Here is a 27968-nt window from a genome sequence, read left to right on the forward strand (position 1 = left end):
CCTGTGGCACCCCCATAGAGACTGCCAGAGGCCCGGACAACAGGCCCTTCGATTTGACACACTGAACTCTATCAGAGAAGTAGTTGGTGAAACAGGCGAGGCAATCATTTGAGAAGCCAAGGCTATTGAGTCTGCCGATGAGGATGTGGTGATTGACACAGTCGAAAGCCTTGGCCAGGTCAATGAATACGGCTGCACAGTATTGTTTCTTATCGATGGTGGTTAAGATATCGTTTAGGACCTTGAGAGTGGCTGAGGTGCACCCATGGCCAGCTCTGAAACCAGATTGCATAGCGGAGAATGTGCAGTGGGATTCGAAATGGTCGGTAATCTGTTTGTTGACTTGGCTTTCAAAGACTTCAGAGAGGCAGGGTAGGATAGATATAGATCTGTTGCAGTTTGGGTCAAGAGTGCATGCCCCCTTTGAAGAGGGTGATGACCTCAGCAGCTTTCCAATCTTTGGGAATCTCAGACGACATGAAAGAGAGGTTGAACAGGCTACTAATAGGGGTTGCAACAATTTCGGCGATCATTTTAGAAAGAAAGGGTCCAGATTGTCTAGCCCGGCTGATTTGTAGGGGTCCAGATTTTGCAGCTCTTTCAGAACATCAGCTGACTGGATTTGGGAGAAGGAGAAATGGGGAAGGCTTGGGCGAGTTGCTGTGAGGGGTGCATTACTTTTGATCAGGGTAGGGGTAGCCAGGTGGAAAGCATGTCCAGCCGTAGAAAAATGCTTATTGAAATTCTCAATTATAGTGGATTTATCGTTGGTGACAGAGTTTCCTATCCTCAGTGCAGTGGGCAGCTGGGAGGAGGTGCTCTTGTTCTCCAAGGACTTTACAGTGTCCCAGAACTATTTTGAGTTTGTGTTGCAGGAAGCAAAGTTCTGCTTGAAAAAGCTGGCTTTTCTAACTGCCTGTGTATATTGGTTTCTAACTTCCCTGAAAAGTTGCATATCACGGGGGCTGTTCGATGCTAATGCAGAACGCCACAGGATGTTTTTGTGTTGGTTAAGGGCAGTCAGGTCTGGAGAGAACCAAGGGCTATATCTGTTCCTGGTTCTACATTTCTTGATTGGGGCATGCTTATTTAAGATGGTGAGGAAGGCATTTAAAAAAAATAACCAGGCATCCTCTACTGAAGGGATGAGGTCAATATCTTTCCAGAATACCCGGGCCAGGTCGATTAGAAAGGCCTGCTCGCTGAAATGTTTCAGGGAGCGTTTGACAGTGATGAGTGGAGGTCGTTTGACCACTGACCCATTACGGATGCAGGCAATGAGGCAGTGATCGCTGAGATCTTGGTTGAAAACAGCAGAGGTGTATTTAGAGGGCAAGTTGGTTAGGATGATATCTATGAGGGTGCCCATGTTTACAGCTTTGGGGTGGTACCTGGTAGGTTCATTGATAATATGTGTGAGATTGAGGGCATCAAGCTTAGATTGAAGGATGGCTGGGGTGTTAAGCATGTCCCAGTTTAGGTCTTCCTAACCCAGGATTCAGACACGGCTATGACATCCGGGTTGGCAGCGTGTGCTAAAGTAGTGAATAAAACAAACTTAGGGAGGAGGCTTCTAATGTTAACATGCATGAAACCAAGGCTATTACGGTTACAGAAGTCATCAAACGAGAGCGCTTGGGGAATAGGAGTGGAGCTAGGCACTGCAGGGCCTGGATTCACCTCTACATCACCAGAGGAACAGAGGAGGAGTAGGATAAGGGTACGGCTAAAAGCTATGAGAATTGGTCATCTAGGACGTCCGGAACAGAGAGTAAAAGGAGCAGGTTTCTGGGGGCGATAAAATAGCTTCAAGGTATAATGTACAGACAAAGGTATGGTAGGATGTGAATAGAGTGGAGGTAAACCTAGGCATTGAGTGATGATGAGAGAGATATTGTCTCTAGAAACATCATTGAAACCAGGTGATGTCATCGTATTTGTGGGTGGTGGAACTGAGAGGTTGGATAAGGTATAATGAGCAGGGCTAGAGGCTCTACAGTGAAATAAGCCAATAAACACTAACCAGAACAGCAATGGACAAGGCATATTGACATTAAGGAGAGGCATGCATAGCCAAGTGATCAAAAGGGTCCAGTGAGTAGTGAGGTCGGTTGCGGTCACGGCGATTCAGACAGCTAGCCGGGCCATGAGTAGCAAGTTGGCAGAAGATGGTCTGTTATTAGCCACCTTGTGCGATTCCATCGGTAGATTAGTGGGGTTCCGTGTGGTAAAGGGGACCAATCCAATTGGCAAAATAGTTATAGTTATAGTGGCCCAAGACAATTGGCCAATAGACCTATTCAGATAGCAGCCGATAAGACAGCTAACGATTAGCTGGCCGCAGATGGGCGTTCAGGTTACGTCGCGACGGAGGGGCCAGTTGGATAACTCCCTCGGGCAGATAACGTCGGTAGTCCAGTCGTGAAGGCCCGATGGGGCTCCGCATCGGCAGTAAAACGGGTCCGGATAGGTGATTGTAGCCCAGGAGTGGCTGATGGAACTCTTCAGCTGGCTAGCTCCGGAATAATTGATGTTAGCTCCGGAACCGACATTAGCCAATAGTCACTCGGATAGCAGCTAGCTAGCTGCAAGATCCAGTTGTAAATGTCCAGAGCTTGCGGTAGAAATCCGGGGATATGGAGAGAAAATAGGTCCGGTATGCTCTGGTCTGAGTCGCGCTGTACAAAACTGGCGATAGCTTTTCGAGCTAAGGGATAGCTGATGACCGCCAACCGTGGTTAGCTGAGTTCTAACATTAGCTTGTGAGCTGGCTAACTTCTGGCTAACTTCTGGCTAGCTTCTGCTGTGGATTTCAGATTTGAGGTAAATAACACTTTTAATTTTTTTTAATTGATGAGGCAGATTGTAGGAGAGTGTTTTGAAGTTGAGTTTTTAGAAACAAATATATAAAAAGATATGCGAAGAAAAGATGTAAATATATATATACACGGGACACGACAAGACGAGGACAAAGGACGTCTGACTGCTATGCCATCTTGGATAGAAAGATGAATGATGAGGGATTACTATTGAGACTGTTATTGGGGTCTAAGGAGGAACTCACCACTTCTCCCAACCCTTTCTGCTTGATGACTCACTGGACCCAGTGTGTGTGTTTGTATAATATTTCATCATAATAGTCCTCTTTTACATGGCTACCCCCGAAGGACATCCATACTGATCAGGAGCACAGTCACCTCTACCCACGGAAGACGGGGTGCTGGGGCAGGGGCTCCCTACCCACCCGGTGGGAGGTTGGGGACAACGTGTGTGTGTGTGTGTGTGTGTGTGTGTGTGTGTGTGTGTGTGTGTGTGTGTGTGTGTGTGTGTGTGTGTGTGTGTGTGTGTGTGTGTGTGTGTGTGTGTGTGAGGGGATGGGGAACAGAGGTGGGAGACGGGGAGATACAGACTTATTGAGGGAGAACAATGAAGAAGATTAGAGTATTGATTTAGTGGGGGCGAAATTCTCAATCAGAGTTGGGAGTCAGTTTGAGTCACAACTGGCAGAGCAAGTGTTTGTGTGAGAGAGGGAGGGGAACGGAGAGCTAGAGGGAGATAAATAGAGATAAAGACAGAGACAGAATAGGGAGAGAAAGCGAAGGGAGAGATCATGAGAGGAGAAAGATGAGACAAGACAGTGACATGCAATGTTTTAATGCTGTCAGATATGATGCACAGGGTTTGAACGTGGGTCTGTGTTAACCTGCTGAGATAACATTCCCGACACGGGGCTTTATCACACAAACACTGTTTATTGACCCACTTCTGATACACAGACACGTCTCTGACCTCTGACCTCTCCTCTCTTCCCTTTGAGCACACACACACAGACAGACACTCTCGTCAAGGAAGGAAGGCAACAAGAAACAGAAGACTGAACTACACTATTAGAAAAAAGTGTTCCAAAAGTTTTCTTCAGCTGTCCCCATAGGATAACCCATTTTTGTTCCAGGGAGAACCCTTTTGTGTTCCATGTAGAGCCCTCTGTGGAAAGGGTTCTACACGGACCCCCAAAAGGTTCTAACTGGAAAATGGTTCTACCTTGAACCAAAAAGGGTTCTTCAAAGGGTTCTCCTATGGGGACAGCCGGAAAACCCTTTAAAGTTCTAGATAGCACCTTTTTTCTAAGAGTGTATACTACACTAATGCACAGTATTTATATTCTGTGACTTAACTGTAATTATACCAATCCATACCCATTAATTGAACTTCAATTGGCGTGACTGGAATGATTAACGTTTGTTTCTCGTTTGAATCTCACGATGCATGGGGATTTTTTTTTTTTTTTTTTTATCTAACCTTTATTTATCCAAGGAAGGCATGCTGAGACCACGGTCTCTTTTGCAAATGAGTCCTGCATAAACACATCAATAAACAACAATTACACTATTTTATCACTGTACATATCTATATACACATCAATTACACAATACATGAAAAAGCTAAACACAATCATATGAAACAAACACATTCTTCAGTAAAAAGGCCATCTAACATCCGCCTGAATTGCCCTAGAGGCACCAACTCCACCAACTTTAATGAGTTTTGGAGTTCAATCCACATGAGAGGCGCAAAAAAGTAAAAGCAGATTTACCTAACTGGGTGGAGATTGAAGGGATAACCAGTGTAAGATATCCCCGAGTCTCGGTCTGGTAACTTACACGTCTGACGCTTAACAATGAGGTCAGGTATGGCGGAGGTTTATGCAAGAGTGGTATAAAGACAAAACTAGCACACTGCATCAATCTACGAGACTTCAAAGAGGGAAAGCCTACATTCTGATACAAAATGCAAAATCCTGTAATAAATTGAGTCCAATGGCTTCAATACAGTGGCAGCTGCATTCATGTATAGATCATATCGCCATAGTCAATTAAAGGAATGAATGTTGACTTAATGATTTGTTTTCTGCTCGTTAACAAAAGACAAGATCTGTTCCTATAGAAGAAGTCTATTTTAATTATTAATTTATTAACTAACTAATCAACATGCTTTTTGAAAGATAGCTTTTCGTCAATCCAGATGCCCAGATATTTGTAAGCGGGCACCATCCAAATTATGTATGCATAACTCATCAGATACATTTTTACGTGATTTAGAAAATAACATATATTTGGTTTTACCTGTATTAAGTACCAATTTCAGTTCAACAAAGGCTTTCTGCAGGGCAATAAAGGCTGATTGAAACTCTGACAGAGCCTGGTCAGATGTGGGCACAATACACACTGTGTTCTGTCCTTTAAATCCTTTCCAAACCGACTAAATGCAGCCTGGTCCTGACCAATTGATGAAAGCCTCTGAATAAGTAATGACTGTTGAATGCTTTTAGACAGGCTTGGGCCGCACAGTGTTTCTTCTTATCCAAACAACTAAGAACTTCATTTAAAACCAAAGAAGTAGCAGATATGGTGCTATGACCTGGTCTGGGACCTGACTGATGTACATTTAGAATACATTTCATAGTAAAATCTTTTTTAAAAAGTTAATTTTTACCAAGGATTCTAGAATTTTTGCTAGGCAAGAGAATTTGGACACGGGGCGATAATTATTCAGGTCACATGGGTTACAACCTTTGTGAAGAGGGAGTATATGAGCCGCCTTCCTGACCCTGTGGATGGTACCAAAAATAATTGTAAGATAAAAGATATGCATTAAAGATTCCACAATCAGAGTAGCAGAAAGCTGAAGCAAGAAAGTATCAAGCAAATAAGCCCCGGTAGATTGTATTTTTTTATTTTTACATTAATCTTGTGTAAGGCGTTCTACACATCACAAGTAGAAATTGAAAATGTGGATTCACTAGAAGTTGTTGGATCCTCCACCAAGCCAACTAGAGGCTGGAAGTCAACTGGCTGACTAGGGTCAATTAAACAACCATTTTGTTCAAATAAAATACCTGCCAGTATAAAATTCTAATTAAAAGCATCACTTTTCAAACTTTCTCAGTAATGATGCCATTACTGAAACAATTACTGAATTTTCACGCTTCAGTGCATTAACTGTTTTCCAAAATATTTACAGAACACCAGCAAAGTCAAGAGATAGAAATGAGGAAGTAGCATTCTTGATTGCCTGAAAAGCTGCCAATCAGGTACAGAGTCACTTTGTCTAGCCTTAGCCTAGACCTGATTCCTCATCATAATAAGATCAGAAAGCTCTATAGAGGACCAAGGATTTGTTCTTTTTTAACTCTAAGACATTTAAAGGGCGCATGTTAATCTGCCAGAGGTTAACATAGATAAGAACAGGTCTAGAGCTAATTCAGGCATGCAGCTGGTACAGGAGAAGGCAGAGTAATACATATAATAAATAAAAGCTTTTTGAATTAATTTCTCTTCATAATTCTATAAGAATCAGTGTTCATCTGTTTGGTACTGTATCTCTAATACATGCAATAAGACAGTGATTACTGAGATCAGTAGCAAAGACACCACTGGACAAGTACTTGTGGGGGTAATTTGTCAGAATCAAGTCAATCATGGCGGATTTCTTACACTAATCTGTGCAGTGGTGTAAAGTACATACGTAAAAATACTTTAAACTATTACTTAACTCTACTGTTGTGTTCATTTCATGTTAATTAATTATTTGTTCCCGGTCCAAAATGATCGCCCCCATTATAGCTGATTATAAATCCATAATAATACATATATTATCACCTAATGTTTATGTTAGATCTTTTTAATAACTTCTATTTGCTATTTATGGCCTGTAGGCCTCATCGACCTGAGCTCATACAACTAGTTTTTAAGTAAAAAAAGCATAATGTATGGATTATTTTGACTATAACAAATACTCATATGAAACCTATTGTGCTATTTATCACTGACTATTTTGTGTCAAAGTTTAACAAGGACTCTCTCCTCCTCACCAGTGTCATGATAAAGACATGATCAAGAGCCTCACATACAGTATATCGTGTGGTCATTGTGCTGCCACAGAATGAATTGTGAGCAAGGCCTCAAAAAAGCTTTGTATACCAGAGCTGCGAGAAAAGTTCTATATATTATTGAAACAACGTTGCGATTGTTTGTGAGAATGCCACAGGTGTGGTTCCTGTGGGGGAAAGATTCTATTAGGGAAAGGTTCCTGTGGAGGTTGCCATGGAAGCCAAGAAGGGGAGTGAGGTGTGTGTGTGTGTGCTCAAACACACATGCAGGTGGGGGTCTGGGAGAGGAATTGTGTCCATCTGTTGAATGGGCATGTGCCTGAATTCAATTTGGGGTGGCAGCGTAGCCTAGTGGTTTGAGTGTTGGCCTAGCAACTTTAAATCCCTGAGCGGACAAGGTACAAATCTGTTGTTCTGCCCCTGAACAAGGCAGTTAACCCACTGTTCCTAGGCTGTCATTGAAATTTAGAATTTGTTCTTACCTGACTTGCCTAGTTAAATAAAGGTAAAAAAAGTATACACTAATTGTAGTCTCACCCATTCAAGTGTACAAAAGTTAAATAAAACACCCAAAACGTAATGAAAATAATCTAAATGTATGTTGTGTGTTCAGATGCCCTGTGTGGACGAAGTCCTGGAACCTTAAGACAATCAGATTAAATTGACTACATTTTTCAGAGAGAAAACTTGTATATTGTTCCAATTCGACCGGAACACAGTGTGTTTTTTGGGGGGGTATATGTACTTTACTTTACTATTTATATTTTTGACAACTTTTACTTTAACTATCTCTTCAGGAAGAAGAAGGGCGGGGGTGTATGTTTCATGATTAACGTGTCATAGTGTGATTGTGATGACATCACCCGACCAAGAATACCTCACAATCAAATGCCGACCGTATTATCTCCCAAGAGAATTCTCTTTGGTTACAGTCACAGCCATGTATATCCCCCCTCAAGCCGACACCACGACGGCCCTCAAAGAACTTCACTGGACTTTATGCAAACTGGAAACCACATATCCTGAGGCCACATTTATTGTAGCTGGGGATGTTAACAAAGCAAATTTGAGAAAAAGGCTGCCGAAGTTATATCAACACATTGACTGTAGTACTCTCGCTGCTAAAACACTCGACCACCGCTACTCCAACTTCTGTGATGCCTACAAGGCCCTCCCCCACCCTCCTTTCTGCAAATCTGACCATGACTCCATTTTGCTCCTCCCTTCCTATAGGCAGAAACTCAAACAGGAAGTACACATGCTAAGGACTATTCAACACTGGTCTGACCAATCGGAATCCACGCTTCAAGATTGTTTTGATCACGTGGACTGGGATATGTTCCGGGTAGCCTCCGATAATAACATTGATGAATACACAGATACGGCGACTGAGTTTATCAGGAAGTGTATAGGAGATGTTGTACCCACTGTGACTATTAAAACCTACCCTTACCAGAAACCATGAATAGATTGCAGCATTCTTGCAAAACTGAAAGTGTGAAGCACCACATTTAACCATGGCAAGGTGACTGGGAATATGGCAGAATACAAACAGTGTACTTATTCCCTCCACATGGCAGTCAAACAGACAAAACGTCAGTATAGAGACAAAGTGGAGTCAGAATTCAACAGTTCAACATGAGACGTATGTGATCTACAGACAATCACAGGCTACAAAGGAAAACAAGCTACGTCGCAGACAGCGAAGTCTTGCTTCCGGACAAGCTAAACACATTCTTCACACGCTTTGAGGATAACACAGTGCCACCGATGCGGCCTGCGTGAGTAAAACATTTAAGCGTGTTAACCCTCGCAAGGCTGCCGGCCCAGCTGGTCTGCTCATGCTCTGAGGACGCGGCTAAAGACGCCGTATCGTATATGAGCAGACCAGCTGGCTGGTGTGTTTACAGACATATTCAATCGCTCCCTATCCCAGTCTGCTGTCCCCACATGCTTAAAGATGGACACCATTGTTCCTGTACCCATAGAAAGCAAAGTTAACTGAACTAAATGACTATCACCCCGTAGTACTCACTTCTGTCATCATGAAGTTCTTTGAGAGACTAGTTAAAGATCACCTCTACTTTACCTGTCACCCAAGACCCACTTCAATTTGCTTACCGTCCCAATTTAACTACAGACGATGCAATCGCCATCGCACTGCACACTACCCTATCCCATCTGGACAAGAGGAATACCTAAGTAAGAATGCTGTTCATTGACTATAGCTCAGCATTCAACACCATAGCGCCCTCCATGCACGTCATTAAGCTCGAGGCCTTGTATCTGAACCTGATTTGATTTGACCCTGCCTAAAGTACTCATTACATTTTGAATTCTTAGCAGGACAAAAAAATGGCCCAATTCCCGCACTTATCAAGACAACACATGGTCATCCCTACTGCCTCTGATCTGACAAACTCACTAAATACAAATGCATCTTTTGTAAATGATGACTGAGTGTTGGAATGTGCCCCTGGCTATCCGTAAATGTTTTTAATCAATACTATGATACCGTCTGCTTTGCTTAATATAATGAATTTGAAATGATTTATACTGAATCAGGTTAAAGTCAAGACATATTCTTAAAATGGTCGGGGTAAGCATATCTACAGTAAAATCCCCTAAAAAAAAAAAATATTCAGATGACAGAAAATGTTTTAAATACTCAGCAATAGTACCAACAGCGTCCCCCAGTTCGGCTAAATCCCTGCAACAGATAAATCCTTGTTGTGGCTTATGGCCACATCTATAACCAAAAGCTAATTGAACCAGAATTAGCTTGTTTGGAAGAATATCAATATGTCTATGTACAGCAGCTGACCTCCATTGACTAGCTCATTTGGACATATTGATCAGTGTCAGCCCAGAGAAATCAAACAGGACGGGGAGAGATAAGGGCAGTAGGCCGGATTTGAACCGATGCCGAAACCGCAGACTTCATTAACATGGGTCATTACCGATGGACCAGGCAACAATCACTAACCTTTAAAAACATCTATATAATGATATGATGTCCCTAATAATGCATTAACGCTAGACCAGGACGCACAGAATAACCTTTAAAAACATCTATATAATGATATGATGACCCTAATAATGCATTCTACTCATAGCGATGTGGTGAAGGATTGCTTTTCCCACTAAAGGAAAACGTATTTTACCATGCAGATTACATTTATGTCAATGATAATAAGCCTACAGGAAGAAATATATAAATATATAGAATATTGCCTGCATTGCTGTCCAATCAATGGAAATGTAGTCATGTGACAGTAAAAAGCAGGAAATAGGACATTCTGATGTTGTCTGTTGATGGCACAGACACAAACACACACACATGCAGACGCAGACGCACACACACACTCACACACCTAACAACTACCAACAGCTGTTATGATAATTACCATCTATCAGGACACTACCTCGGTGAATTCATACGCAACGTGTGTGTGTGTGTGTGTGTGTGTGTGTGTGTGTGTGTGTGTGTGTGTGTGCAGGGCACCCTGACAGCTTGTTAATGGTGTGTTCAGGTCCTAGTAGCACAAGGAGCAGAGGATGTTTGTTGTAATATTAAAACAGGGTCACGTAGTCTCATGTCCACTAATATAACGACAAGAACATTTGGTCCGGTGAACACTCATGTAAATGTATGTTAAATTAAAATACTACACACACACACACACACACACACACACACACACACACACACACACACACACACACACACACACACACACACAGAGAGATGTAGGTTTGTACTTGGAGGTTGTGGATTATTAAGGGGTGGTCCATTCTTCCCATCTGTGATGGACACACAGACCAATCTGCAGCCAAGGTCCGACTGTGAGTCCCCCTGGTGCCACTGGAGAGAGTGGGCTGACTAAGCTAGTCAGTGGGCTGTGTGTGTGTGTGTGTGTGTGTGTGTGTGTGTGTGTGTGTGGTTCCTCCTTTTCTCCTCCCTGTCTCCTCCTCTTCTCCTCCCCACTTCCTCCCCTTCTCTTCCCCATCTCCGACCCTTCTTCTCCCCATCTCTTCCCCATCTCCTCCCCTTCTCCTCCCCATCTCCTCTCCTTCTTCTCCCCGTCTCTTCCCCATCTTCTCCCCTTCTCCTCCCCATCTCCTCCCCTTCTTCTCCCCATCTCCTCTTCTTCTCCTCCCCATCTCCTCCCCATCTCCTCCCCTTCTCCTCCCCGTCTCCTCCCCGTCTCCTCCCCGTCTCCTCCCCGTCTCTTCCCCTTCTTCACCCCGTCTCCTCCCCGTCTCTTCCCCTTCTTCTCCCCGTCTCTTCCCCATCTTCTCCCCGTCTCCTCCCCATCTCTTCCCCATCTCCGACCCTTCTCCTCCCCGTCTCCTCCTCTTCTCCTCCCCGTCTCTTCCCCATCTCCGACCCTATTCCTCCCCGTCGCTTCCCCATCTCTGACCCTTCATCTCCCCGTCTCTTCCCCATCTCCGACCCTTCTTCTCCCCTTCTTCTCCCCGTCTCTTCCCCGTCTCATCCCCGTCTCATCCCCGTCTCATCCCCGTCTCCTCCTCGTCTCCTCCCCGTCTCCTCCCCGTCTCTTCCCCGTCTCCTCCCCGTCTCCTCCTCGTCTCCTCCTCGTCTCCTCCCCGTCTCCTCCCCGTCTCTTCCCCGTCTCATCCCCGTCTCATCCCCGTCTCCTCTACTTCTCATCCCCGTCTCATCCCCGTCTCCTCCTCGTCTCCTCCCCGTCTCCTCCCCGTCTCCTCCTCGTCTCCTCCCCGTCTCCTCCCCGTCTCCTCCTCTTCTCCCCGTCTCCTCCCCGTCTCCTCCCCGTCTCCTCCTCGTCTCCTCCCCGTCTCCTCCTCGTCTCCTCCCCGTCTCCTCCCCGTCTCCTCCTCGTCTCCTCCCCGTCTCCTCCTCGTCTCCTCCCCGTCTCCTCCCCGTCTCCTCCTCTTCTCCCCGTCTCCTCCCCGTCTCCTCCTCTTCTCCTCCCCATCTCTGACCCTTCTTCTCCCCGTCTCTTCCCCATCTCCGACCCTTCTTCTCCCCGTCTCTTCCCCGTCTCCTCCCCGTCTCCTCCCCGTCTCCTCCCCGTCTCCTCCTCTTCTCCTCCTCGTCTCCTCCTCTTCTCCTCCTCTTCTCCTCCACTTCTCCTCTACTTCTCCTCCCCGTTTTCTCCAATCCCCTCCAGGACACACCCTCAGCCATCCTTCTCTCATTGATCAACTCAGTTTATTATGTCAGTTGGACCCTATTCCCTATATAGTCCCCTGTGGGTTCTGGTCAAATGTAGATCAATGTGGAACAAGGTGCTATTTGGACGCACACCTTGAGTCAGGGTTGCTGTTGAATTCATATTATATGAAGGAACAAATCACACTCTCTCTATACAATATCACAAACTGCACGGCAGATTTTCTTTCTCTCAAATACCACACACTGACACACAACGAAACGCAAATACAAATTATCATTCAAGATTATTGCTGATGATCAACCACATTTTCCACACTCTAATCATCTTTTCAATATTGAAATATTAGTTTCAGGGCCATTTTTACAAGGAATGTTGTAAATAGTAGATTGGGGAGGACAGCAAATTAAAAATGTGCTTTCAAAGCCTGTAGGTTTAAATACATTTTTAATATGTTTACAAGTTATTGCACCAAATGTTGTGGATTCAGGTTTTGCTAATGAGGTTCTGGTTAGCGCTGTTTAGAAACATGACTGAAAGGCTACACTTATTATTTGGTCGACACACACACACACACACACACACACACACACACACACACACACACACACACACACACACACACACACACACACACACACACACACACACACACACACACACACACACACACACCTGCGTACACACACTTGCATGTTAGCATATGTGTGTGTGTGACTAAGAGACTAGCCAGATTCCCAGTCCTGGTTTAAGGACATGAGGCTGAGAGACATGCCAGATTCCCAATCCTGGTTTAAGGACATGAGTCTGAGGGACATGCCAGATTCCCAGTCCTGGTTTAAGGACATGAGGCTGAGAGACATGCCAGATTCCCAATCCTGGTTTAAGGACATGAGTCTGAGGGACATGCCAGATTCCCAGTCCTGGTTTAAGGACATGAGGCTGAGAGACATGCCAGATTCCCAATCCTGGTTTAAGGACATGAGGCTGAGGGACATGCCAGATTCCCAGTCCTGGTTTAAGAACAGGAGGCAGAGAGACATGCCAGATTCCCAGTGTTACTGAGTTTTAGACAATCACTTTCAACACACACACACCCCAGTCTGTTGGGTTGGCAGATGTACTGCTGACTCTGTCACCTGTCTGTGTGCATGAAGGTGATAGTGTGTGAGTCGCCACAGTGGGGAAGTGTATGGCTAGGTGTTTGTCTCACAAATGCCTGATAGTTTACATATATCTGCTTTTGTGTGTGTGTGTGTGTGTGTGTGTGTGTGTGTGTGTGTGTGTGTGTGTGTGTGTGTGTGTGTGTGTGTGTGTGTGTGTGTGTGTGTGTGTGTGTGTGTGTGTGTGTGTGTGTGTGTGTGTGTGTGTGTGGACCTCCCCTCCATTATATCAAACTATATACAGTACCAGTCAACAGTTTGGACACACCTACTCATTCAATTATTTGTACTATTTTCTACAATGTAGAATAATGGAATAATGTAGTAACCAGAAAAGTGTTAAACAAATCAAATTATATTTTATATTTGAGATTCTTCTAAGTAGCAATCCTTTGCCTTGATGACACCTCTTGGAATTCTCTCAACCAGCTTCATGAGGTAGTCACCTGGAATGCATTTCAATTAACAGGTGTGCCTTGTTAAAAGTTCATTTGTGGAATTTGAGCCAATCAGTTGTGTTGTGACATGGTAGGGGTGGTATACAGAAGATAGCCCTATTTGGTAAAATACCAAGTCCACATTATGGTAAGAACAGCTCAAATAAGCAAAGAGAAATGTCAGTCCATCGTTACTTTAAGGCCTGAAGGTCAGTCAATGTGGAACATTTCAAGAACTTTGAAAGTTTCTTCAAGTGCAGTCGCGAAAACCATCAAGCGCTATGATGAAACTGGCTCTCAAGAGGACCGCCACAGGAAAGGAAGACCCAGAGTTACGTCTGCTGCAGAGTATAAGTGCATTAGAGTTACCAGCCTCAGAAATTGCAGCCCAAATAAATGCTTCACAGAGTTCAAGTAACAGACATCTCAACATCAACTGTTCAGAGGAGACTGCGTGAATCAGGCCTTCATGGTCAAATTGCTGCAAAGAAACCACCACTAAAGGACACCAATAAGAAGAGACTTGCTTGGGCCAAGAAACACGAGCGATAAACAATAGACTGGTGGAAATCTGTCCTTTGGTCTGATGACTACAAATGTGAGATTTGTGGTTCAAACCGCCGTGACTTTGTGAGATGCAGAGCAGGTGAACAGATGATCTCTGCATGTGTGGTTCCCAACGTGAAGCATGGAGGTGGAGGTGTGATGGTGTTGGGGTGCTTTGCTGGTGCCACTGTCAGTGATTTATTTCGAATTCAAGGCACACTTAACCAGCATGGCTACCAACGCATTCTGCAGCGATACGCCATCCCATCTGTTTTGCGCTTAGTGGGGCTATCATTTGTTTTTCAACAGGATAATGAGCTAATACACCTCCAGGCTGTGTAAGGGCTCTTTGACCAAGAAGTAGAGTGATAGAGTGCTGCATCAGATGACCTGGCTTCCACAATCACCCGACCTCAACCCAATTGAGATGGTTTGGGATGAGTTGGACCGGCAGAGTGAAGGAAAACAGCCAACAAGTGCTCAGCATATGTGGTTATCTCCTTCAAGACTGTTGGAAAAGCATTCAAGGTGAAGCTGGTTGTGTCACGCCCTGATCTGTTTCACTTGTCTTTGTGATTGTCTCCACCCACCTCCAGGTGTCTCCCATTTTCCCCAATAGTCCCCGGTGTATTTATCCCTGTGTTTCCTGTCTCTCTGTGCCAGTTTGTCTTGTTTTGCAAAGTCAACAAGCATTTTCTCCTAGCTCCTATTTTTCCCACTCTCTATTTTATCCTAGCCCTCCTGGTTTTGACCCTTGCCTGTCCTGATGCCGTATCCACCTGCCTGACCACTCTGCCTGTACTGACCTCTAGCCTACCTATCCTCTGGTACTGCTCGGACTCAGACCTGTTCACTGAACCCCTGTCTGTCCTGACCTCGAGCCTGCCTATCGCCTGGTACTGTTTGGACTCTGACCTGGTTTATGAACTCTCCCCTGTCCCCGACCTGCCTTTTGCCTACCCCTTTTGATATAATAAATATCGGAGCTCAAACATCTGCCTCCTGTGTCTGCATTTGGGTCTCGCCTTGTGCCCTTATAGCTTGAGAGAATGCCAAGAGTGTGCAAAGCAGTCATCAAGGCAAAGGGTGGCTACTTTGAAGAATCTCAAATATAAGATATATTTTGATTTGCTTAACACGTTTTTGGTTACTATATGATTCCATATGTGTTGTTTCATAGTGTTGATGTCTTCACTATTATTCTGCAATGTAGAAGAAGAAAAAAGAAAAACTTGAATTAGTAAGCGTCCAAACTTTTGACTGGTACTGTACGTTTCAGAATGCAGTAGATAGATGAGTGATCTTAAAGATGAATCTCTAGTGACTTCAACAGAGGAAGACTTCAAATCCAAGATTATCCTGCAGTAGTTTCCTTTAACACTGAGCATCTTGAGGCTTCTTCTCCCTACCACAATTCATTGCTTCACTCATTTTCTCTCTCTCATCTCTCTCGCTCATATCTCTGTCTCTCTCTTTTTCAGCTTTACAGAGTACTTTCTCTCCCATCTCTTTCTCACTCTCTTTCTCAGCATAAAATACAGAAGCAGAGTAACTCTGTGACAAAGATTTATTTTCACTTCAGATCGAGTAAAAAGAAAATGCTTTGACGTATTTTCGAGCCGGTCAAACGGGGTGTTAGCGACACTCTGTGTGAGACTATATAATCTGTGTGATGAAATAAGCGTTCAACTCCTCAGGTCTGGGAAATGGGAGATGAAACTACCTGCTGACTATCCAGCAGATTTATTCCCTTCATCCACTTGTAGAAAAAAGAATGACAAGAGGGAAAAAAACAACAATCTTAAAGAGTGATAGCAAGCCGTCCATTTCCAAAATGAAGAGCGTCCCCCTGTAAATCAGTCGTGGGTTAATAAAGTTGTCATCTGTTTGATTTTCCAGAAAAAAAAGAAAGAGGTGAACAGCTAGAGATAGATACACTACATGATCAAAAGTATGTGGACACCTCCTCGATTTTATACACCTGTCAGCAACGGGTGTACCTGAAATAGACAAATCCACTAATTTGAAGGGGTGTCCACATACTTTGTACATACAGTGTATGACCCCGACTCCTTAATTTCTCTCTCTCTCTCTCTCTCTCTCTCTCTCTCTCTCTCTCTCTCTCTCTCTCTCTCTCTCTCTCTCTCTCTCTCAGCATACCTGAAGTGGCTGACAAACAGACAGATATACGTACAGATGGACAGACCAGACAAACAGAGATGTGGTGACACACAAATCACACACACACGTCACCCATTCTGAGTCACAACCTGATGACAGAGTGCCAGTCTGTGTCATCCTCTGGCCAGAGTATTCACAGAATACACACCTCATACCCTGTCTCCTTAAATCACACACACACACACACACACACACACACACACACACACACACACACACACACACACACACACACACACACACACACACACTCTTAATCATGTAAACGAGCTAAAACATGCACACTCAGACACCGATGATTGACCATTTATTGGAGCAAGTGACTGTGTTGTCAAGCGTTACCACATTTCCTTTTCTTATTCATGTGATTGTTATTTTCTCTCCTCTTTCCTCTCAATATCCCAGCAATTAAAATCAATCAGGAATCGGATTGGCCTGTCTCTGAGGAGCCAATACAAGATGGCTGCCTGACAGAGGGCAAGCAGGGTTCTTCGTCCCAAATGGCATTCTATTCCTTATATAGTGCACCACTTTTGTTCAGGGACCATAGGAGTAGTGCACTATGTAGGGTAAAGGGTGGCATTTGGGACACACACACAGAGAGATGGCATCACATCAGTATTCATGGACAACATGCATCTATCTACATGTCCCATCAATCCACCAGGAGAGAGAATGAGAGAGAGAGAGAGAGAGAGAGGTCCACCTCTGCTACCTGTGTGGCTGAATGACAAGCACCTTTTCAGGGCTAGGAGATGGAGAGCTTTTAGCTGATCCGTCTGCTTCTTTTCTCACTTCAAAGACACATTCACAACACATTCACAACACATTCACAACACATTCACAACACATTCACAACCCTTTCACAACACATTCACAACACACACACATTCACAACACATTCACAACACACACACATTCACAACACATTCACAACACACACACATCCACAACACATTCACAACACATTCACAACACATTCACAACACACACACATTCACAACACATTCACAACACATTCACAACACATTCACAACACACACACATTCACAACACATTCACAACACATTCACAACACATTCACAACACACACACATTCACAACACATTCACAACACATTCACAACACATTCACAACACACACACATTCACAACACATTCACAACACATTCACAACACATTCACAACACATTCACAACACACATGAAAAGGCTGCTGCTATGCTACCATCGGCCAGGACACAACAGCACATGTTTACGCTTTGAAATACGACTAAATACATCCATGAGAAGGTGAGATGGAAGAGAGGACAGGGAGGGGTGTGTGTGTGTGTGTGTGTGTGTGTGTGTGTGTGTGTGTGTGTGTGTGTGTGTGTGTGTGTGTGTGTGTGTGTGTGTGTGTGTGTGTGTGTGTGTCTGTGTGTGTGTGTGTGTGTGTGTGTGTGTGTGTGTGTGTTTTGTGTGTGTGTTTGTGCCTGCGTTCGTGTGTGTCCAAGGAGTATTATAGGCAGGAAGGAGGGAGCCATGATGAAGTATAAAACCAAGATGGAGGACATAATAGAAAAGGCAATAAAAGGTGTGAAGGATTATGGGTAGGTGGTGGAGAGGACCATTTCAGTCTGAAATTCAATCCCCCACGCATCAACTCCTACACACACATCTATATATAAACACAAACACACACACACACACACTGATGCTATATTGCTATTGATCAACAGCAGCTATCAGAGATAGAGAGGCATGTTGCTCCCTGTGAGAGCTCAAAAAGAGAACATTCCACTATATCATATAAAATACATGAGAAAACGCACAGGGAACCTCACCGGAAAAGCAGACAAGCAGCAACCCATACTGATAGGATGGCAGGTGCGAAGTCCAAAATGGCACCCTATTTATGATAGTGCACTACTTTTGACCAAGTCTCTGGTCAAAAGTAGTGCGCTGTGTAGGGTATAGGGTGCCATGTGGATAGAATTGTCGTGATAGGACAGATGAATCCACTGGATGTAGAATGTATTACTGTAGTTATACTCTGTACTGCCGTATTACTGTAGTTATACTCTGTACTGCCGTATTACTGTAGTTATACTCTGGACTGCCGTATTACCGCAGTTATACTCTGTACTGCCGTATTACTGTAGTTATACTCTGTACTGCCGTATTACTGTAGTTATACTCTGTACTGCCGTATTACTGTAGTTATACTCTGGACTGCCGTATTACCGCAGTTATACTCTGGACTGCCGTATTACTGTAGTTATACTCTGTACTGCCGTATTACTGTAGTTATACTCTGTACTGCCGTATTACCGTAGTTATACTCTGTACTGCCGTATTACCGCAGTTATACTCTGTACTGCCGTATTACTGTAGTTATACTCTGTACTGCCGTATTACTGTAGTTATACTCTGTACTGCCGTATTACTGTAGTTATACTCTGTACTACCGTATTACTGTAGTTATACTCTGTACTGTCGTATTCCCTCTCTCCCTATGCCCTCTCCCTGCCTCCCTCCATCCCTCTCTGTCTCTCCCTCTCACTCTCTCCTTTCCCTTCTTATACATCCTTGCCCTTGGGAGTCTTTGCTCTTGTGTTTCCTCTGGCCCTCAAGCTGGGACTGGGAATAGAGTATGTGTGTGTAGGTGCCTCCTCACTGGGCTTGGGAGTAGACGAGTGTGTGTGTCCCTGCTGGGGGTGGGATAGCCCTTGGTGGGAAACTAACCCTCATGCCCCTTGGACATGATGGTGGCTTGGTAACCCACGGAGACAGCCACTTGAGCACAACTTGGAATCTTTGTGCTCCACAGCCATTCCAGAATACTTATGTTGCTAGGTTATATGCTCTGCTCTGTGAGGGAGGAGAATGGAATAGGCAGTGGAAAAGGACCAGGATTCCGACCAGAATGTGGACGTGAGACTTGTGTTAGGTTTATGCACAGTATATTTTGATAGGTTTGATTCATAGCAAAGTAGACTACCAAACAATATAGAGATATTATTTATATTTTGTGTAAATACATTCAACACAATAAAGTATCTGTGTCCTATGCAAACCCTACCATATCTATCTTCCTGTTTATCCTTCTCAGTCTTCCTGAGAGTGCCTATGTCGTGGATCTGAGGTCCTCTCTGCTGCTTCCTCTACCCACAGAAAGCAACACTTGGCCTGTGTACTAACTCTCTCAGATCCCTCCAACTCTGGAGCTCTGGAGCTAAAACATATATATTTTTACAATGTCACCAATTCAGCCATTTTTTAGAACTGCTTTTGGAGATAGAGAGGAGATAAGGAGGAGGGAGGGAGGGAGGGAGGGAGGGAGGGAGGGAGGGAGGGAGGGAGGGAGGGAGGGAGGGAGGGAGGGAGGGAGGGAGGGAGGGAGGGAGGGAGGGAGGGAGGGATGAGCGAGAGGGAGGGAGGGAGATTCTTCCAAGAAGATCCCCAAGCTTCGGCATGCATATTTCTGCCAGATTTTAAAGTCCTTCAAGCACACACACATATCTAGGCCTAAACAGTCCCATGGACCCCCGCTGCCTCCAACCCAGTTTTCTGGTTTTCTGGGTTCTCTGGGTTCTCTGGGTTCTCTGGGTTCTCTGGGTTCTCTGGCTCTGGCTTGATCATTGTGAGATCTCTCCTGAGTGGTACTGCCATGTCTCGCAATCTCCACTCATATTAATCTCTCTTTCACACACACACACGCACATACATGCACGCACACAAACACACAAGCACACCCACACACACAAACATACACAAAAACATACATGAATAACCTTTGGTCTCCCATGGAGAGAACAGTAATCAGGAAGAGTCAACACATCAACTAACCAGGTAAAACAGAAAAGTGTCATAATATATTTTTTATAAACATCCTTTCTGAATTTAAAAGTAATCCAAGAAGTAATCATAACATTTTTCAAAAGTATCTGTAATCAAATAAAAAATACTTTAGGTGTTAATGTAATGGATTACAGTTAGATAGTTTAAAAAGAAAATCTGATTACATCTAATCAGTTACTCCACCAACCCTTCCACTAACTATTACAAACATAATCAACTATTCGCTTCCACAGGAGGTTGGTGGCATCTTAATTGGGGAGGAAGGGCTCGTGGTAATGGCTGGAGCGGAATCAGTAGAATAGTATCAAATACATCAAACACATGGTTTCCTTGGTTTCCTTGTGTTTGATGCCATTCCGTTTGCTCCATTCCAGCCATTATTACGAGACGTCCTCCCCTCACCAGCCTCCACTGTTCACGTCATACATCCACTAATATTATTTGTAATAGTATAACAAACATTTCATAGGCTTCCACGCAGACTGTTCACATAGCTTTTAGTACTCTTTTTAACAGTCAGATTAAATCTGCAAGTTTCAAAGACATGATCAGTGTGAGGGCTGTGTCCTGAAAACACCTTGTCGATAGACGTTGACAGTAATGCGTTCTAACGCAAGTTTGTCAATCAGTTGTTTATAGTTGTAATGCATAATGGGTTGTAATGTGTGTGTGTGTGTGTGTATGTGTATGTGTGTGTGCGTGTGCGTGTGTGTGTGTGTGTGTGTGTGTGTGTGTGTGTGTGTGTGTGTGTGTGTGTGTGTGTGTGTGAAGGAGATGAAGGTGAGTCCTACCTTGTTGTATCTGCCGACAGCAGCAATCCCAGAAGGCCTTGGTCTGGAAAGATGATGTCCACTGGTGTCTAACGCTCCTCTCTCTCACACTCAGCATTTATTCTCTCCTACACGCATGAAAGACAGAGAGGGGGAGAGAGAGGGGCGAGAACGAGAGAGAGAGAGTTAGTTTGTGAATTCACACGGGGATACGTTGTGTGTTCGGACCTTATCTTTAAGCTGTGTCGATATCAGCTAATGATCATCACCTCTGTCTGTACGTGAAGGTACACATGGACACACACTGAGTACACACACCGAGTACACACATACACACACAGAGCACTGGTGAATGGGCAGAGGATGGTAGAGACACAGAAACACAGTAGAAACACAGACATACACTATAAACACAGTAGAAACACAGTAGAAAGAAACAGAAACACAGTAGAAACACAATAGAAACATAGTAGAAGTAGAAACACAGTAGAAACACAGTAGAAGCAGACACACAGTAGAAACACAGTAGAAACAGAAACACAGTAAAAACACAATAGAAACACAGACACGCGGTAGAATCACAGTAGAAACACAGTAGAAACAGAGAAACATAATAGATACTGAAGAAACACAGTAGAAACACAGTAGAAACACAGTAGAAACACAGATGATACAGTAGAAACACAGTAGAAACACAGTAGAAGTAGAAACACAATGGAAACACAGTAGAAACACAGTAGAAACAGAAACACAGTAGAAACACAGACACACAGTAGAAACACAGTAGAAACAGAAACACAGTAGAAACACAGACACACAGTAGAAACACAGTTGAAACACAGTAGAAACACAGACACAGTAGAAACACTGTAGAAACAGAGAAACACAATAGATACTGAAGAAACACAGTAGAAACACAGTTGAAACACAGTAGAAACACAGACACACAGTAGAAACACAGTAGAAACAGAGAAACACAATAGATACCGAAGAAACACACTAGAAACACAGAAGAAACACAGATGATGCAGAAGAAACACAGTAGAAACACAGATGATGCAGAAGAAACACAGTAGAAACACAGTAGAAACAGTAATAGTGACTGTGTATTGGCAGTATAGAGACAGATATTATGGATGACTGTACAATTGTACTGTGTAGTAAATGTGTAGTACTGAAACTTGGCAGAGATAAGGGTGACTTTACCCCACACCGACTTTCATCAATCCACTGGCCTTGCACAGACTGCAGCGACTCAATTCAAAACCATTTATTTTCTCTCTCTGTCTATCATTCACTTTCACTCTCTCTTTTTCATACAATCTCTCATTCTCTCTCGCCATCTCCTGCTTGAACACTTTCTTCTCATTTCTCTCTCACTCCGTCCTTCCCTCTCCCCTCCCTACCTGTGCCTCTCTCCCTCCCTCCTCTCTCCCCTCCCTTCCTTTGCTTCTCTCTTTACCTCCCCATCTCTCTCTCTTCCTCCCTCCTTCCCTCTCCCCTCCCTCCGCCTTTCTATCTGTCAATTGACCTCCCCATCTCTCTCTCCCTCCCTCCTTCCCTCTCCCCTCCCTCCCTCCGCTTTAATCTCTGTCTCTCTACCTCCCCATCTCTCTCTCCCTCCCCCTTCCCTCTCCCCTCCATCCCGCTTTTCTCTCTGTCTTTCTACCTCCCCATCTCTCTCTCTCTCCTCCCCCTTTCCCTCCCCCACTATCTCCTCCCTCTCCCTCTCTCTCTCTCTCTCCCTCCCCCTCTTTCCCTCCCTCCCCTCCCTCCCTCCCTCCCTCCCTCCCTCCCTCCCTCCCTCCCTCCCTCCCTCCCTCCCTCCCTCCCTCCCTCCATCTCTCTCTGATAGCTTAGTGTTTGATCTGAGGCTGATAAGAGCAGTCTCTTCCTCACTTTGTCACACCTCTCTTGAACCTCACAGTTCAGCCTGGGGTTTTAGCCAAGGGCTGGGTTTCAGAATATGCACTTTGTGTCAACTGCTGATACATGTAAAAAGGGCTTTATAAATGCCATTTCATTGATTGATTGATTCAAACTGCACACAACTACACACAACCACAGACACTCACGCACTCACGCACACCCTCACGCACTCACGCACACACACACACACACACACACACACACACACACACACACACACACACACACACACACACACACACACACACACACACACACACACACACACACACACACACACAACATACACAAAGAATATATCACGTATTACCCTACTGTGAGTAGTTCTACATTAAACAGGCTCTCTGTGTGTTTGTGTGTGTGTGTGAGTGTATAGTAGTGTGTGTGAGTATGTAGTGGTGTGTGTGTGTAGTAATGTTGCACGGTATACCAGTGCCACGGTAATATCATGGTACCAAAACGTCATTATTCTTGTGATACCAACATTTTAGAATACCGTAGTACCTTTTCATATGTTACTACCAACTTTTTCCATCCCTACCGATCTAAAGAACATACTGGTGTCTGTCATGAAATGTTTATGAAGTCAGTTTTATTGATAAATTCAGTTACATTTAAACAACAGCCACTAGTCCCCAGGACATTCACAGTATTAGGCAAGACTGTCTTCTCTTCTTGTGCACCAGAGGCATGGAATAGTCTACAATCAATGCTTCATCTAGATATGTTAGTGTAGGTTTAACACAGTGCTTTTCCCCTGACTGACTCACAGATCATCATGCAGTGTTGTTCCCCTGACTGACACACAGATCATCATGCAGTGTTGTTCCCCTGACTGACACAACGGCATACAGATCATTATACAGTGCTTTCTCCACTCCTTATGCAGTGTTTTCTCGTTTCAACATGTCCCTGATTGAGTCTGTAATACCAACATGTTTCAAGCAGACCACCATAGTCCCTGTGCCCAAGAACACAAAGGCAACCTGCCTAAATGACTACAGACCCGTAGCACTCACGTCCGTAGCCATGAAGTGCTTTGAAAGGCTGGTAATGGCTCACATCAACACCATTATCCCAGAAACCCTAGACCCACTCCAATTTGCATACCGCCCAAACAGATCCACAGATGATGCAATCTCTATTGCACTCCACACTGCCCTTTCCCACCTGGACAAAAGGAACACCTATGTGAGAATGCTATTCATTGACTACAGCTCAGTGTTCAACAACATAGTACCCTCAAAGCTCATCACTAAGCTAAGGATCCTGGGACTAAACACCTCCCTCTGCAACGGGATCCTGGACTTCCTGACAGGCCGCCGCCAGGTGGTGAGGGTAGGCTGTGGCGGATTAATCAGAATGTATCCCTTTGGACTCTGGTGTTGGAAGCCTGACTTCTTTCCTCAGCTGGGGCTCAGTCACTTAGGGCCCAGAGAGGGGAGAGGTCAGGCTTGTCTTTCACATATCCCTGGTGCTATTCAGAATATCAGAAAGGGAAGAGGACAGGATGGAACATTGTCTTCATATGTGAATGTATCTGTTAAACCATGTGAAGGGATGGCGTGATTAATGGGGAACCAATTACTTGTCTCCACAATGTCTGTGTGCAAGTCACTCCCTCCTTTGGCATTGGGGGAAGGTGTATGACAGTGTCTGGAACCATTGTATGTCCCCTCTGATGTTGCACTTATCTTGGGATAGTGTATGACCTAGAGGCTCACTCCCCTCAGTGAGCTTGTCCAGGAGTGGAGTCAAGAGGGGGTTTACTTGAGATGGGAGTATCTAGAGTTGTCAATTGATTTATGCCATTGGATGAAATTGTGTTTTTGTGCTATGAAGTACCAGGAACGGGAATAGAACCTCGTCTTAGGGACCAAACTGAACGATAATTTATAGCGAATGCTGTTTGGCTATGGGATGCTCCTCTCTCAAGTAAAAGTCTTTCTTTGTGAACTGTTCCTAAGATCTGTGGTTCGTCATGTACGTTGAGAGGGGTGTATCTTGGCTATAAAAGATCTTTGTACCTTTGTGTTGTCACTTTCAATGGTTCATTAGAGATGGCGCATCATTGAAAGTCAAGTGCTTTTGCAAAGCTCTAATTATTAAAGATGTAGTTTAAGTATAACTCTGACTGGTGTGTGAAGTTTGTAACTCTCCTCATTTGGTAATGCAGAAATTAGCCACCACAAGGTAGCAACACATCTGCCACGCTGATCCTCAACGATGGAGCTCCCCAGGGGTGCGTGCTCAGTCCCCTCCTGTACTCCCTATTCACCCACGACTGCATGGCCAGGCACGACTCCAACACCATCATTACGTTTGCAGACGACTCAACAGTGGTAGGCCTGATCACAGACAACAACGATACAGCCTATAGGGAAGAGGTCAGAGACCTGGCCGGGTGGTTCCGGAATATCATCCTATCCCTCAACGTAACCAAGACTAAGGAGATGATTGTGGACTACAGGAAAAGGAGCACCGAGGATGCCCCCATTCTCATCGCACGGGGCTGTAGTGGAGCAGGTTGAGAGCTTCAAGTTCCTTGGTATCCACATCAACAACAAACTAGAATGGTCCAAACACACCAAGACAGTCGTGAAGAGGGTTCGACAAAGCCTATTCCCACTCAGGAAACTAAAAAGATTTGGCATGGGTCCTGAGATCCTCAAAAGGTTCTACAGCTGCAACATCGAGAGCATCCTGACCGGTTGCATCACTGCCTGGTTCGGCAATTGCTCCGCCTCCAACCGCAAGGCACTTCAGTGGGTAGTGCGTACGGCCCAGTACATCACTGGGGCAAAGCTGCCTGCCATCCAGGACCTCTACACTAGGCGGTGTCTGAAGAAGGCCCTAAAAATTGTCAAAGACTCCAGCCACCCCAGTCACAGACTGTTCTCTCTACTACCGCATGGGAAGCGGTACTGGAGTGCCAAGTCTAGGACAAAAAGGCTTCTAAACAGTTTTTACCCCCAAGCCATAAGACTCCTGAACAGGTAACCAAATGGTTACCCGGACTATTTGCATTGTGTGCCCCCCCCAAACCCCTCTTTTTACGCTGCTGCTACTCTCTGTTTATCTTATATGCATCGTCACTTTAACTATACATTCATGTACATACTACCACAATTGGCCCGACCAACCAGTGCTCCCGCTCATTGGCCAACCGGGCTATCTGCATTGTGGCCCACCACCCGTCAACCCCTCTTTTTACGCTGCTGCTACTCTCTGTTTATAATACATGTATAGTCACTTTAACCATACCTACATGTACATACTACCTCAATAAGCCTGACTATCTATGGTAGCAGGATGAACCAGACTTGTGGAGGTCTACAATTTGTTTTCTGAGGTCTTGGCTGATTTCTTTTGATTTTCCCATAATGTCAAGCAAAGAGGCACTGAGTTTAAAGGTAAGCCCTGACATACATCCACAGGTACACCTCCAATTGACTCAAACAATGTCAATTAGCCTATCAGAAGCTTCTAAAGCCATGGCATTATTTTCTGGAATTGTCCAAGCTGTTTAAAGGCACAGTCAACTTAGTGTATGTAAACTTCTGACCCATTGGAATTGTGATACAGTGAATTGTAAGTGAAATAATCTGTCTGTAAACAATTGTTGGAAAAATTACTTGTGTCATGCACAAAGTAGATATCCTAACTAACTTGCCAAAACTATAGTTTGTTAACAAGAAATTTGTGGAGTGGTTGAAAAACAAGTTTTGATGACTCCAGCCTAAGTGTATGTAAACTTCTGACTTCAGCTGTATATCACAGGAGGTTGGTGGCACCTTCATTGGGGAGGACGGGCTCGTGGTAATGTCTGGAGCGTTATCAGTGGAATAGTATCAAACACGGTTTCTAGGTGTTTGAATGCCATTCCATTTGTGCCGTTCCAGCCATTATTATGAGCCGTCCTCCCTTCAGCAACCTGCACTGATGTACTGCTTATTCCTTCCTCCCATTCCTCCAGCCAAATCACAGCTAGGCCTTTTGCAAATATAAGCAAATCAGCCATTCTATGCAGTATTCTATCAGTGTGACGTTAAAATTCAGTGCGTTGTATTGAGAAGAAGTGTGAATTCCAGTGAGCGGTTTTTGGAGAGCGTTTAGAAAACGTGAACAAGCGTCCGGGGGGACGGGGCGAACAGGCTGCCAGGCCATGGATTTTGTTCCACCATAGTATCACGATACTACGCCTGCTATCATATTGTCTGTAAAATGTTGGTATGGTGACAAGCCTAGTGTGTAGTACAGTACAGTACAGATCTCCACCGCTGCAGTGAATAAATCCAGTCATACTGTACAACAGGATATGGCTCCCAGCCTGTCGGCCAGAACAAAAAGGAACCATGAAATAATGAGCCTTCCAGAAACTGGAAAAGAATGGCAACACACAAAAATGGACGGCTACATGAATTCATTATGTTTTTTGTTTTTTATAATAGAGGCTGTAGTCTATTCTTCTAGCTCACTCTGGTCACATGTTTGCCTGCTTGTATGAATGTGACAAAGACCACTCTCTGCCATTATTATTGTGTAACATCTAATTCCAACATCGTTCAAGGCCCTGACAAGCAAAGATACTGCACAGTACTTTCATCCAAAATGTTAAGGTCCTCACAAAAATCATTTATATACTGCTGATGTTGGAAGTTTACATACACCTCAGCCAAATACATTTAAACTCAGTTTTTCACAATTCCTGACATTTAATCCTAGTATAGATCCCCTGTCTTAGGTCAGTTAGAATCACCACTTTATTTTAACCTGTTGGGTCTAGGGGGCAGCATTTGCACGTCTGGATAAAAAAAATGTACCCGATTTAATCTGGTTACTAATCCTACCCAGTAACTAGAATATGCATATACTTATTATATATGGATAGAAAACACTCTAAAGTTTCCAAAACTGTTTGAATGGTGTCTGTGAGTATAACAGAACTCATTTGGCAGGCAAAACCCTGAGACATTTTCTGACAGGAAGTGGATACCTGATGTGTTGTATTGACTTTAAACCTATCCCATTGAAAAACACAGGGGTTTAGGAA

General features: G+C 44.3%; 1 pseudogene across 1 annotated transcript in view; it reads right to left on the reverse strand.

The window, feature by feature from the left end:
- LOC106589866 (RNA binding protein fox-1 homolog 3-like) overlaps positions 1–27968 on the reverse strand; it is a 919181-nt pseudogene that overhangs the window by 741315 nt on the left and 149898 nt on the right. The window contains exon 2 of the transcript XR_014383051.1: positions 21008–21114. The product of XR_014383051.1 is annotated as an RNA binding protein fox-1 homolog 3-like (transcript). The remainder of the gene's footprint in view (positions 1–21007; positions 21115–27968) is intronic.

Source organism: Salmo salar, chromosome 28 (genome assembly GCF_965601325.2).
Source record: "Salmo salar chromosome 28, fSalSal1, whole genome shotgun sequence".
Classification (NCBI taxonomy): Eukaryota; Metazoa; Chordata; class Actinopteri; order Salmoniformes; family Salmonidae; genus Salmo; species Salmo salar.